At 31.6% G+C, this 12,737-nt stretch overlaps 1 pseudogene; it reads left to right on the top strand.

The window, feature by feature from the left end:
* The first annotated feature begins 9,134 nt into the window (after positions 1 to 9,134).
* LOC133703328 (receptor-like protein Cf-9 homolog) lies at positions 9,135 to 12,053 on the top strand (annotated as a pseudogene).
* The last annotated feature ends 684 nt before the right edge of the window (positions 12,054 to 12,737 follow it).

Below are 12,737 nucleotides of genomic sequence, written 5' to 3'. Positions count from 1 at the left end.
GCTAGCGGTGATGCTGGTGGCGGTGGTACGCGAAGGATGCTGCTTCGGTTTCTATATATTTTCTTCTTCTTCTTCTTGCCTTTTACTGCCGAAACCGTTGTTGATGAAGAAGGTAATGAATAGTTGTCAAGGAAACGACACTGTTTTAAAATTCAAAATGAATATTTCTAATTTGGTCATTGGATTTTTTGCAATTTTGCAATCAAGCCCTCGGATAAATTGTAATTGGATCCCTTGATTTTAACGTTGTTTACAAGACAGTCTTTGGTTCTGGATTCATGCGATTTGACCCTCATTTAATCAATAAACTTCTAATTTTTTCAATTTAGCCCCTGACTTGGTCAATTTCAGCCCCTCTATTTACACGTTTTTTCCGGTTTGGTCCTTGGTTTTGAAATTTTTCAATCAAGTCCCTAATTGGCCATCAAACTTTAATCATTATGCAATTAAGCCCATGATTTGACCAAATTAACTCTTTAAAATTATAATTAGACCCTAGAACTTTAATTCCTTCCAATAAAAACCTAAATCAACTTAACAATCAATTTTTCTTTCAATCAAACCCTTTATAAATTCAATCCCTCGATAAAATTTAATTGAGTCCATAAACATCTTATTTTGAATATATTTTTTTAAAATTAAATTTTTCTTGTCAGCACAGCTCTCATTCATCAACGATATATTGTCAAATTTCAATATTTGCATTTTTGAACCTCCTCAACTAATTTTTGATCATTTTTGGGCGCTCTGGCATCTTTTCTCACTGCGACATATTCATTTATTTTATTTATTTATTTTATTTATTATTATTATTTTTGAATTTTTTCGACTTTTATTTTTGTTGTATTTTCTCTTTTTTTTTATGGCGATTCAAAAATAAATAACAACATATGTGTTGTTACAGTTATATTTAGCTTATGCCTACTTCACAAACTGATACATATTTCGGATGGTACTTCCTGAATTTCGACTAGAAAATCTAAAAAATCTTTACTTGAGCGTTGAACTTGCTTGTTTTTTCTTGTAAACTTCTCTCGATTAGATTCAAGAAAGGCCCTGTGGACTATATTGACAACTGTCATAAGGAGAGGGGATCATCTTCCAGGCTAGCTCCTTATGTTCCTTTTTTTTTTCCTTTCTTTGTTTTTGTTTTAATTTGTGTGTTTATAATTTGGAGTCCTAATTAGCCATGCTTTGGCTGCTATATATTTTAATATTTCATAGCTAGTTTTGTGTAATACTTGGAAATTAACTAGTAGTTGGTGTGGTAATTAACTATCTTGTGATCAAATAGATATATATAGGTTCAAAATATATAGCCTTTAAATATATAATTAAAATAAGGAACAATATTGAAATGGATCAAAAAACATTATCATTCTAAGAAAACCTAGCTAGTGGATGGATAAAATCGTGTTTTTTTATTGTTTCTTATTTCGACTATATATTTATAGACAAAAATAGGTTTTTATCTCTATTTTATGGACAATTTTTAGTTATTTTTTTTGTTCCTCTAAAAGAAGGGATAGAGAGACCATAGACAAATACAAAAAAAAAAATTCATAATTATTCTCTTGAATGTTTCATAATTTCAATTTTCAATCTCTATTCTTACATTTAGATATGGATTATTTATTTGAACTAGTTTAATTTCCACTATTAGATATAAAAACTAGAAAAATATAAAAGTAAAATTCATTAAAAATATATAAGAAATATAAACATGAGAGAAAGAGAGGAGATAAAATATTGATCAAATAGAATCCAACTAAATTACCAAACAACATCATTATAAAATGGAAACTCGTAGACACCAAATTTAAACTAATTTATTTCTAGATTTGAAAGATACATGAATTTATAGTTTTAGATCTAAGAATTGAATTTTTTGTTGATTAGTTGTTTAAAGGTGGTTTTTAGTGTTAAATTTATGTTTGTAATCTTGAGTGGGTGTTTTCATGTCTTTTTATTGTTAAATTGAATTTGAGTGTTGATTTAATTGTTTAAAAGTGGAGTATTTAAATTTGTGTTAAAACATATAATATAAAATTATTATCTTGCATTTCTAATTATGTTAGATTTGAAATACATTTTAAAAATAATTTATTGACTATGTAAATTATAATTAATTTAGTTATATTGTCTTCTTTGTGATGAATTATCTTTTTTTACAATGATTATTAATCCCTTTTTAGCATGATTTTAAGTTAGTTAAAAAAATTAATGATGATTATAAACTAAAGTAAAAAATAATGATCTTTATTTATTATTTAAAACATTGGAAGTTAGATGATAAATACATATTAAGAGTAAAAGAAAACATTTCTTATTGTATTTTTCCATGTTCTCATCAATGAAATAAAATACAGATATATAAACTACTATTAAACACAATTTTATCTTAATCTTTTATTTCATCTTATCCACTACAATATTTTTGGCTCTTTTTTATGGTGAAAGGCTAACCTAATAGATCAAAATAAATCACTAAGAGATTAGGTAAGGTTTTTAGATGGAAAAACCTAATAAACTATAAAGGTATTTTTGATGGGTAAAATCTAAAAAATCAATAAACAATGTAATAAAGAAAAGGTAAATCAATTTGAAAATAAACACTATTTAGGTTTACGATTTTAAGAAAAAAAACAGAACAACAATTTTTTTTTTTTAATTTAGGTTTTTAACACTATTTAAGGTTAAAAAATTAAAAGAGTTACTTGAAGAACGACACCGTTCTGAATCCAAATTTTGAAATAAAGCAGAAACGTCAAATTATAATTTCCTTGCTTGAGAGAGAGAGAGGAGAGAGAAGTGTGATAATTTGAAATAAATAACAAAATCGAGTTGCCGCCATTTCTCTCCTTCAAAACACCGACATCACAAGCCAAGAAGAGAAGAGAAGAAACGTTTCGAGCCAGAACTCTTTCAGGTTAGGGATTCGTGTCTCTTCAAATCACATTTCACTGTTTCCGAAGAAACGTATAAATTTGATTTCACAATAGCAATTGCTGCTGCTTTTCAATTTCGATGGTCACTTTGCTCGCGTTTTAGATCTCCATATGATTTATTTATGTTTATAATCCCTAGTTTCTTTACGATTTTAGGCGTTGATTTGAGATTTTCATTAAGGAGAACGCGAAGGAGTGTAATTTTCAGGAAAATTTATCAATTCAATTCCGTTTGTTTACGCGTCTTCTTTTTTACAAGCTTTTATTTATTCGTCTTCTTTTTCTCGTTTTCCGTTTGGATGCTGAGAAAATTTGAGAATTGGAAAGGAGTTTCAGGAATTTGAATAATATAAGACTTCACTTTTGGAACTCGAGAAAATTGGTGGTTTTCCTGCAAATTTTGGGTATGCGCGGACTTTTTGGCTCAGTACCAAACTGAGGGTACTCTGGTCATTTTCATGACCTTGACTAATTTTTCTTGATTACGCTCATTTAATTATGATTCATGATTTTTTTTATTTACACGAGATCTGATTGCTATCAATTTGCGCCGTAATTTTTACCTTTCTTATTTACACATTTTTTTTAATTTTAGCAAAATTATGTCTTTTTTAGTAGCATTGTTTTTGAGTAAAAAATACTAAGATAAATATTCGTTAAAATTTAAATCATTTGAAGTAAGGAGGAAAAATGTATAACTTAAACCAAAACTTTCTTTCCTTGTTAATATATTTTTTGTTTTATTTTGATGAAAACATGTTTTTTATATATAAAAAAACATTGTTTTTAAATAAAAGTTTATAATGATTTGAAAAACAAGTTTCAATTAGAAACATAAAAAATCTTGACTCAATGATTTATATGTGATATATAGAAAAAAAAATTAATATGAGAAAAACATGTAAAAACACTATTATTAAAATAAAAAAAGATAATATATTCTCATTTAATATTCATGAATAGATGTTTTTAAAACAATTTCTATATTAGGTTTATATATAATAATCCACAAAGTAATTGTTAATATTATCATTAAATTGCTATAATCTTATTTGAAAACTATGGTAAAACATTTTAATATAACTTTAGTTATTTCATTTATAATGAATTTTATTTAAAATTGAGAAAATGTTTTTAAAAAAATTGAAGGGTAATATGAAAAAAGGCCATGTGTCTGAGCCTAGAAGTATATGTCCTCCATTGAAATTGATGACACATCATTTTTTAGACCAGCTTCGATTAAAAAAAACTCATTTTTAAATGCTAAAAGTTAGGTTTTGACTTCTTTAATTTGATCTCAAAAATTAATTTTTAATTTATTTTTACCTAAAACACCCAAAACACACCCTAGTAACCTAATTAAATAATTTCTAACCCAAAGCACCTTCTAATTGGTCAAAGAAACTCAAAATTAAACCAAACAAAAATACTTATTTTTTCTTCAACCACCCACTTATATTGAAATCTATTCTTCTAGACAAATTTATTGACACCAAAACTGATATTTTTATGGCTAAGATATGGCTTCTCAACAACTTTTTTTTTTTTCATTTGGCTTTCTATCTCGTCTCAGAAAACTTAGAGAGTACTTATGATAAAAATAAAGTTTAGAGATAATATAAAAATTAAAAAATTGCAGGGATGCAAATTGAAATTTCAAGGGTTAAAATTAAGTTTTTATGTCTTTTCAAACGAGTGCTTCGTTTTTTTTTCTTTGGTCTTTCAATATTTTTTAATGACCATCTTAAAATATATTTCATAAATTTTTTCTTTAATTTCAATTAGGAATTTTGCCAAACCCTTTTCATACACAAGTTTTATGCAAAGTAAAGCAGATTCAAACATATTAAATGATGCTAATATAACTTTGAGATGATAACATTAAAAAACAATAACGTTTGATAATAAAAAAGATATTGCTGAAGAAACAGTGTCATCTACAGTACACTATCTGTGATGACTACAATAAAACTATTGTTTAAGGATTAAAACAACTTAATACCTAGGAAGAGGGGTGAAGTCGGTGGAAGGCAACAACAAATTTCTCTATCTCTCGATGAAATGACATGAAATATAATTCATTTGATGCTTGAATGCACATGCATTGAAAGAATGAAAGAATATATATATATATATATAACAAGAAGTTTCTTAATTAGACTGGATTCAGAGGGCAAGAATATATATATCACTAGTGGGTCATAGAGTTCATTTTGATGAAAGAATGATTGAATATATATATCTTTTTGGATGACTAAAGAAGAAGAATGATGCCCAGAAAGACAAACACCAATTTGATAAAAGAATTAATAATCCACGAGGACGTACCCTCGATAAGAGCTGGCCTTGCAAGTTGCCTTCTTTTGACATATACCTAGTCTAGCTACGGTGTGAAGTAAGAAATTTCCCAATCTCCTACATATCCTTGTGAGCGATTAGCCATGTCTTCGGCTCAATTGGTAGTTTGCTTGATTGGATTCGTTCTCAATAGCCATGAGATGATAATCTCTTAATGTAATCTTTTTGTCAATAGGTTAAATGCAAAGGTTCATCTTCATGGCGCCAAAGTTGTATTACTTTGCCATTTACTAACGAAGAAAAGTTAAGGTTGGCTTTTCAAAAAGTCATTAGGTGACTTTCGGCTTTTAATATGTCTGTAATTTACAGACACATGGTTTTAAACTCCATCCACTAGTTTGAAAAACTATTTATCAACTTGGATTAGAATGCTTCTAATAATAAGAAAACATAGAAAAGAACGCTACTTGATGCTACAGTACTGTCATTTATAGTGTAAATGCTCTTTATTTATAGTATAATTTATACACTATTTTTCTCACATGTTTAAAAGTATAGTATAATAGAATAACATATAAATATTTCATTATAATGGGGCTAATATCTTCACATTCACACCTCTGTGCCACCACGTGTAGTTAGTCACTTGTTGCTTGCGTGTATTCATGCCTCCATAACCTTACTATCAATGAATATCAAGTCAAGTTGCGACGTTGTATTTGGAGAGAAGACCAAGGAAAGCCATATCAACAAGTCTTCCACCTTACAATCATCTGGATGGCCAAACATTTTTTTCTAGTTAAGTATAAATTCAAAAATCTCATTTCTAAAAAACAAAAATCTCATTTCTTCCTTACAAATTTTAAGTGGTTGTACTAAAGAAAAAAAAGGTAATCTACAGCTACATTTTATTTGTGTATTTTATTATTTATAGGGTTTTTAGGTTTTTTTATAAATAAAAAATTATGTCTCTTATTTCACATGGATGGTAAAAAGGATGAGTAGAATACAGTACTGAAATACCTAAAACACAAAGAAAAGAGCTATGACTCTAAGATATGACAATCTCTCTCTTCTAAAAGGGTTTGAGAGATTTAGGGAGACGAGAAATTCTTGTTTTTTATCCGTGGAAAGCAGGAATAGGAGTCATCACCTAGTATTTTGGTCACTAGGAACCCTAACTGGTCTCACAGATCAGGTACGGGGACTGATTGTGTAAAGAAAAGGTACTAGCACCTCAAATACGCCTACCTAAGGTAAGCTGCATTATTTTATTGTTTGATAAAATCTAAGGTCTTGTCGTGTTTTCTAGTTGTTGGTTTGTCTATGGTTTAAGAAAAGTCATCATCGATAAAGAGATCCTTATCTTATCGGGTACAACCTAACCGTTCAAACATCAACAAAAGAATTTAATATCCAGAATACATCTTACGTATGAGGTCGTAATCCCAGATACTAAAAGAAAACAAAATAATGTTTTTTGGAATTTTTCAAATATTGGCCTAGTTCTTGTGACTTTAATAAACTGGTTATTAAAGCCAAAATGCATACTAATACATATTTTTGAATTTTTGTTGTATGAAAATATGATACGATTTTTTTCCTTTGAGATACTTGGCCATATACATGAAAACAAAAAATATTTTTTTATTAGAACGGGCAGGACCCGGCACAAAAAAGAAACTAGGCCGAGATCAACCCAATAAAATACAAACTATCTTATATTGGGATGGACTCAGCCCAGCCGCATGGACTGGGCTGATGATCCAACCCGGACTGGTTGCTATCCCCGTGCATAGTAACCAGCCAAATACAATTACCTGGTTACTGTGCATAAGCACAGTAACAGGGTAATTATTTTTCGTTGCTTGCAAAAACGTGCACAGTGCACGTTTTGCGTGCAAGAAGATGAAATGGAAACAAAGATGAGGGAAAGAGAACTACCTGGAATGGAGGCGCTGTGGTTCATGGTGCTGGTGGCTCACGGTGGTGGTGTTGTCGCGACAGCTGGCTGTGGTGGCAGACGTTGATTCTCCTTCTTCTCTTCTTTGCTTCGTTATGCTGTTTTCTTCCTCTATTTTTCGTTCCCTCTGTCAACAGTATTCTTGCCTCTCTGCAGTGGCGTCGTGGAGGTGCTGTTGATGCTAGTGGCGATGCTGGTGGCGGTGGTACGTGGAGGATGCTGCTTCGGTTTCTCTATATTTTCTTCTTCTTCTTCTTGCCTTATGCTTGTACTTCTCTATGCTTATTTCCCTCTTTTTTTGGTTTTTTTTTGTTTGTTCTTCGTTCACTCTCCTCTCTCTTTCTCTCTTAGCTTTTCTTTCTTTTCCCTTGTTCTACTTTGTTCCCCTCTCTAATTTCCCCCCCTCTCCACTGTCCGTCTCTCCTCTGGCTTTTATAGTCAAAGGATGCATGTATTTTTGGGATTATTGCATGAAGATAGTAACGGTCGGCATGCATCATGGTGGCGAGGGATATCAACCGTGAGATGTGCTCCCTTGATTGAAGCAATTCCACCACTAACGTCTTCACTGCCTTTTACTATCGAAACCATTGTTGATGAAGAAGGTAATGAACAGTTGTCAAGGAAATGACACTGTTTTAAAATTCAAAATGAATATTTCTAATTTGGTCATTGGATTTTTTGCAATTTTGCAATCAAGCCCCCGGATAAATTTTACTAACAAAGAAAAGTTAAGGTTGGCTTTTGAAAAGTCATTAGGTGACTTTCGGTTGGCTTTTGAAAACTATTTATCAACTTGGATTAGAATGCTTCTAATAATAAGTGGTTGCTGGGATCTTATTTCAACTTGGATTAGAATGCTCCTGATAACCAGCTAATATCAACTTGGATTAGAATAATGTCAAAACTTTTTAAAGTCGTCATAATTGAGGCGGCCCATCCTGGAAATTAGATGCACAAAGTCTTGTTTGTTTTTCAAAAAAAGTTATTTTTTTCTCTAATCCGAATATTGTAGTTTGTTATGCATCACCAATCCTTCCAGGAAACTTGAGCCGACGAACCTCGATGCTGACTAGTCTTCTAGCTATTTCAAAAATGATTGATTTGATAAACTTGAGAAAATGAGCCGACGAACAAGTAAAATGATTAGCAAGTAGATTATTTAAAATATTGAAAATTATAGTATTGTTTGATATTGTAGTGGCGGTTAATTTTTAAATTGTTTTTTATAAAAAATATTTTGATATTAATATACTAAAACAATTCAAAAAAACAAAACAAAAAAAATTAAAAAAAAATGAATTTTTTTTTTAACATAATGGTACCACATAATCAAACATTGTCTGAGTATTGTTGTAACTAATTAAAATATTCAATCATCAATTAAAACACATGATGCAAATAAAGAGAAAGTATTACAAGTAAAACCCAGTGAATGACAAGCAAAGAAATCTTTAATATTATGATAGAAATTGTTTTTTAAGTTTTTTTATTTAAAAATATATTAAAATAATATTTTATTATTTTTAAAAATTTATTTTTGACATCAGCACATATTAAAATGATTTAAAAATTTTAAAATTTAATTTTTTAAAAAATTAAAATTCTTTTTAGTTATGATTCGACCACATTTCCAAATATACTATAAAATAAAAGAATAGAAATTCGTACTAGGCGAGAATGTGAAAACTTCAAGAGAAAGATTTGATTAGCAAAAAAAAATAAAAATCAGAGTTTATAAAATCGAAACAGATTAAAAATCAAAGATCTCTTTACAATGCTATAATATTAATATTTATTAGGACAAATTGAGTGCAAATATTAGTACATATAAAATTGATTATTTAAATATTAGGGAAAATATGCATTCCGGAAGTCTCTATATATAGACTACATTCTAATAGAAGTCTCCCATCAATCTCCAAGAAGAGCACTTTTAGGGAATGACGGGATCTTCATTGTTGCTCGCTCAATTTCTCTGCCTCCTTCTCTTCCATTCCCACTCCCAACCTGCTCATTCTTCTTCCAATTTCTCCTCTTCAGTACAATTATGCCCCGGTGACCAGAGCCTGGCTTTGCTCCAATTCAAAAACTCCTTTCCCATGACGCCTTCTTCTCCATCTACATTTCCATGTTATCCACCCGAGAAAGTGCTGTGGAAAGAGGGTACAGATTGCTGCACTTGGGATGGCGTGACATGCAGCATGAAAACTGGCCATGTAATTGGCCTAGACCTTGGTTGCAGCATGCTTTATGGCACCCTCCATTCTAACAGCACTCTCTTCTCCCTTCATCATCTTCAGAAGCTTAATCTCTCTTACAATGACTTCAATCGCTCTGTCATTTCATCTTCCTTTGGTCAGTTCTTGCATTTGACGCATTTAGATCTAAATTCATCGAATTTTGCAGGCCAAGTTCCCCCAGAAATCTCCCATTTATCCAGATTGGTGTCCCTTGGTCTCTCTTCCAACTCTGGGGAGCTGATGCTGGAACCGATTTCTTTCAACAAGCTTGCTCAGAACCTTACCCAGCTGAGAGAACTCTACTTGGGTGGAGTGAACATGTCTTTGGTGGTACCCAGTTCCTTGATGAACTTGTCTTCTTCTCTGTCATATCTCCAACTCTGGCGTTGTGGATTGAAAGGGGAACTCCCTGATAATTTATTTCGCCGATCAAACCTTCAATGGCTCGATTTATGGAGCAACGAAGGACTCACTGGCTCTTTTCCGCAATACAATTTGAGCAATGCTCTTTCGCATTTGGATCTGTCATATACGCGGATCTCAATTCATTTGGAACCAGATTCAATCAGTCATCTGAAGTCTGTGGAGAAGCTGTATCTTAGTGGGTGCAATTTTGTTGGCTCGAATCTGGATCTACTTGGTAACCTCACACAACTCATTGAGTTGGGCCTTAAAGATAACCAGTTTGGTGGTCAAATCCCTTTCTCATTAGGAAAACTTAAGCAACTCAAGTACTTGCATCTTGGAAACAATAGTTTTATTGGTCCAATTCCAGATAGTTTGTTTAAACTCACACAGCTTGAGTGGTTGGACCTCTCGTACAATAGACTAACAGGTCTGATCCCTTTTCAAATAAGCAGGCTTTCAAGTCTTACTGCACTCCTTTTATCTAATAATCAACTGATAGGACGCATCCCATCACAAATAAGTAGGCTTTCAGGTTTAATCATTCTCGACTTATCTCATAACTTGCTCAATGGAACAACTCCATCCTCCTTGTTTTCCATGCCTTCGTTGCATTTTCTTCTTTTGAACAATAACCTATTGTATGGCCAGATAAGTCCGTTCCTTTGTAAGTCATTACAATAAATCAATCTTAGTTTCAACAAGTTGTATGGCCAGATTCCACCTTCAGTTTTCAAGCTTGAACATTTGAGACTTCTTAGGCTTTCCTCCAATGATAAACTGACTGGGAACATCTCTTCTGTCATTTGCGAGCTGAAGTTCTTAGAGATTCTAGACTTGTCCAACAATGGCTTTAGTGGATTCATCCCACAATGCTTGGGAAACTTCAGTGATGGACTCTTAGTGTTGCATCTTGGTGGCAACAATCTCCACGGCAATATCCCTTCAATCTATTCAGAGGGGAATGATTTGAGATATCTCAACTTCAATGGCAACCAATTGAAAGGGGTGATACCACCATCCATCATCAATTGTGTGAATTTAGAATTTCTGGATCTCGGTAACAATATGATTGATGACACATTCCCTTCCTTTCTAGAAACGCTTCCAAAGTTGAAGGTTGTTATTCTAAGGTCAAATAAACTTCATGGTTCTTTGAAGGGTCCAACTGTCAAGGACTCTTTTTCTAAATTACAGATTTTTGACCTTTCCAACAACAGCCTGAGTGGTCCTTTGCCAACAGAGTATTTCAACAACTTCAAAGCCATGATGAGCATTGATCAGGATATGGATTACATGAGGACAAAAAATGTATCTACTACTTATGTTTTTTCTGTACAATTGGCATGGAAAGGTTCGCAGACTGTGTTTCCTAAAATTCAAATTGCGCTCACGACACTTGATTTATCCTGCAATAAATTCACGGGAAAGATTCCAGAGTCCCTCAGGAAGCTTAAATCTCTGAAACAGCTCAACCTTTCTCACAACAGCCTCATTGGTTGTATCCAGCCGTCATTGGGGAATTTAACTGATCTGGAGTCGTTGGATCTCTCTTCAAATCTGCTTGCTGGAAGGATTCCTCAGGAATTGGTAGATTTAACATTTCTTCAAGTCCTCAACCTTTCGTATAACCAACTTGAGGGACCCATACCTCTAGGTAAGCAGTTCAATACATTTGAAAATGGTTCATACGAAGGGAACTTGGGATTATGTGGGTTTCCCTTGCAAGTAAAATGCAACAAAGGTGAGGGGCAACGACCGCCTCCGTCAAACTTCGAGAAAGAAGATTCAATGTTTGAAGATGGATTTGGATGGAAAGCTGTAACAATGGGTTATGGATGTGGATTTGTATTTGGAGTCTCTATAGGATATGTTGTATTTAGAGCAAGAAAAGCTGCATGGTTTGTGAATATGGTTGAAGACAGTGCCCATCAATATGGAAAAAGGCTTAGAAGGAAGAATGCTCCCAGAAATGGTGGAAGACGATACTAGCTACTCAGGGCAGTGCATGTGAGAAGGTAAGTCTTGATAATGCTTTTAACTAATAGCGCAAATATTTTATTCCATGATCCATCACCAGTTTAGTTAATTAACTTGCTTTGTGGACTTTGGTCTATAATGGCAGCAGTCAAGAAGAGGGGATCATCTTCCAGGCTAGTGTAGCTGCTTTTTCTTTTTTTTTACGTTGTGCGTTTGTAATTTTATTTTAATCCATAGATTTATGTCATTGTAAGTTAATGATCTTACCCGAATCATAATAATATAATAAATTATAAGCAAAACCACTAACGAGGTGATTATGTCTTATTTTGATTTTGATGAAAACATGTTTTATATATATATATATATAAAAAGCATTGTTTTAAATAAAAGTTTTATAAACATAAAAAATCATTACTCAATAATTTAATTATATATGATAGGAAAAAAATTAATATGAGAAAAACATGTAAAAAATTATTGTTAAAATAAAAAAAAATAGATAATTTATGCTCATTTAATATTCATGAATTTATCATAAAAAAGGATTTCTATATTAGGTTTATATATAATAATTTTATTATTTTTTCTAGGTATTTTAGGACCTTTTGTTTTATTTAGATTTTTTTTCACTTCTTGCATGCTGTCAGATTTATAGTTGTTTTGTAATAGGGTAGGATTTTATAATTTATTGAGTGCTATCTTTTCTATTTATATTGTATTGGTTTTAGCAAAATACACCATTAGAAATATAGCTTTTGTTGTAATGTTTCTTACTACATATTGTCTAAAAACGATTTGTTGATGTTAAAAATTAATTGGAAATTAAGACATGTTAAAAATTAATTGGAATATATATAATAGATAATAATTCTATATTGTGAACCAGTAGTAGTTATG

This window comes from Populus nigra, chromosome 9 (assembly GCF_951802175.1).
Source record: "Populus nigra chromosome 9, ddPopNigr1.1, whole genome shotgun sequence".
Lineage (NCBI taxonomy): Eukaryota > Viridiplantae > Streptophyta > Magnoliopsida > Malpighiales > Salicaceae > Populus > Populus nigra.
Note: the sequence above shows the minus strand (reverse complement) of the source record. Positions and strands in the feature narration are given on the sequence as shown.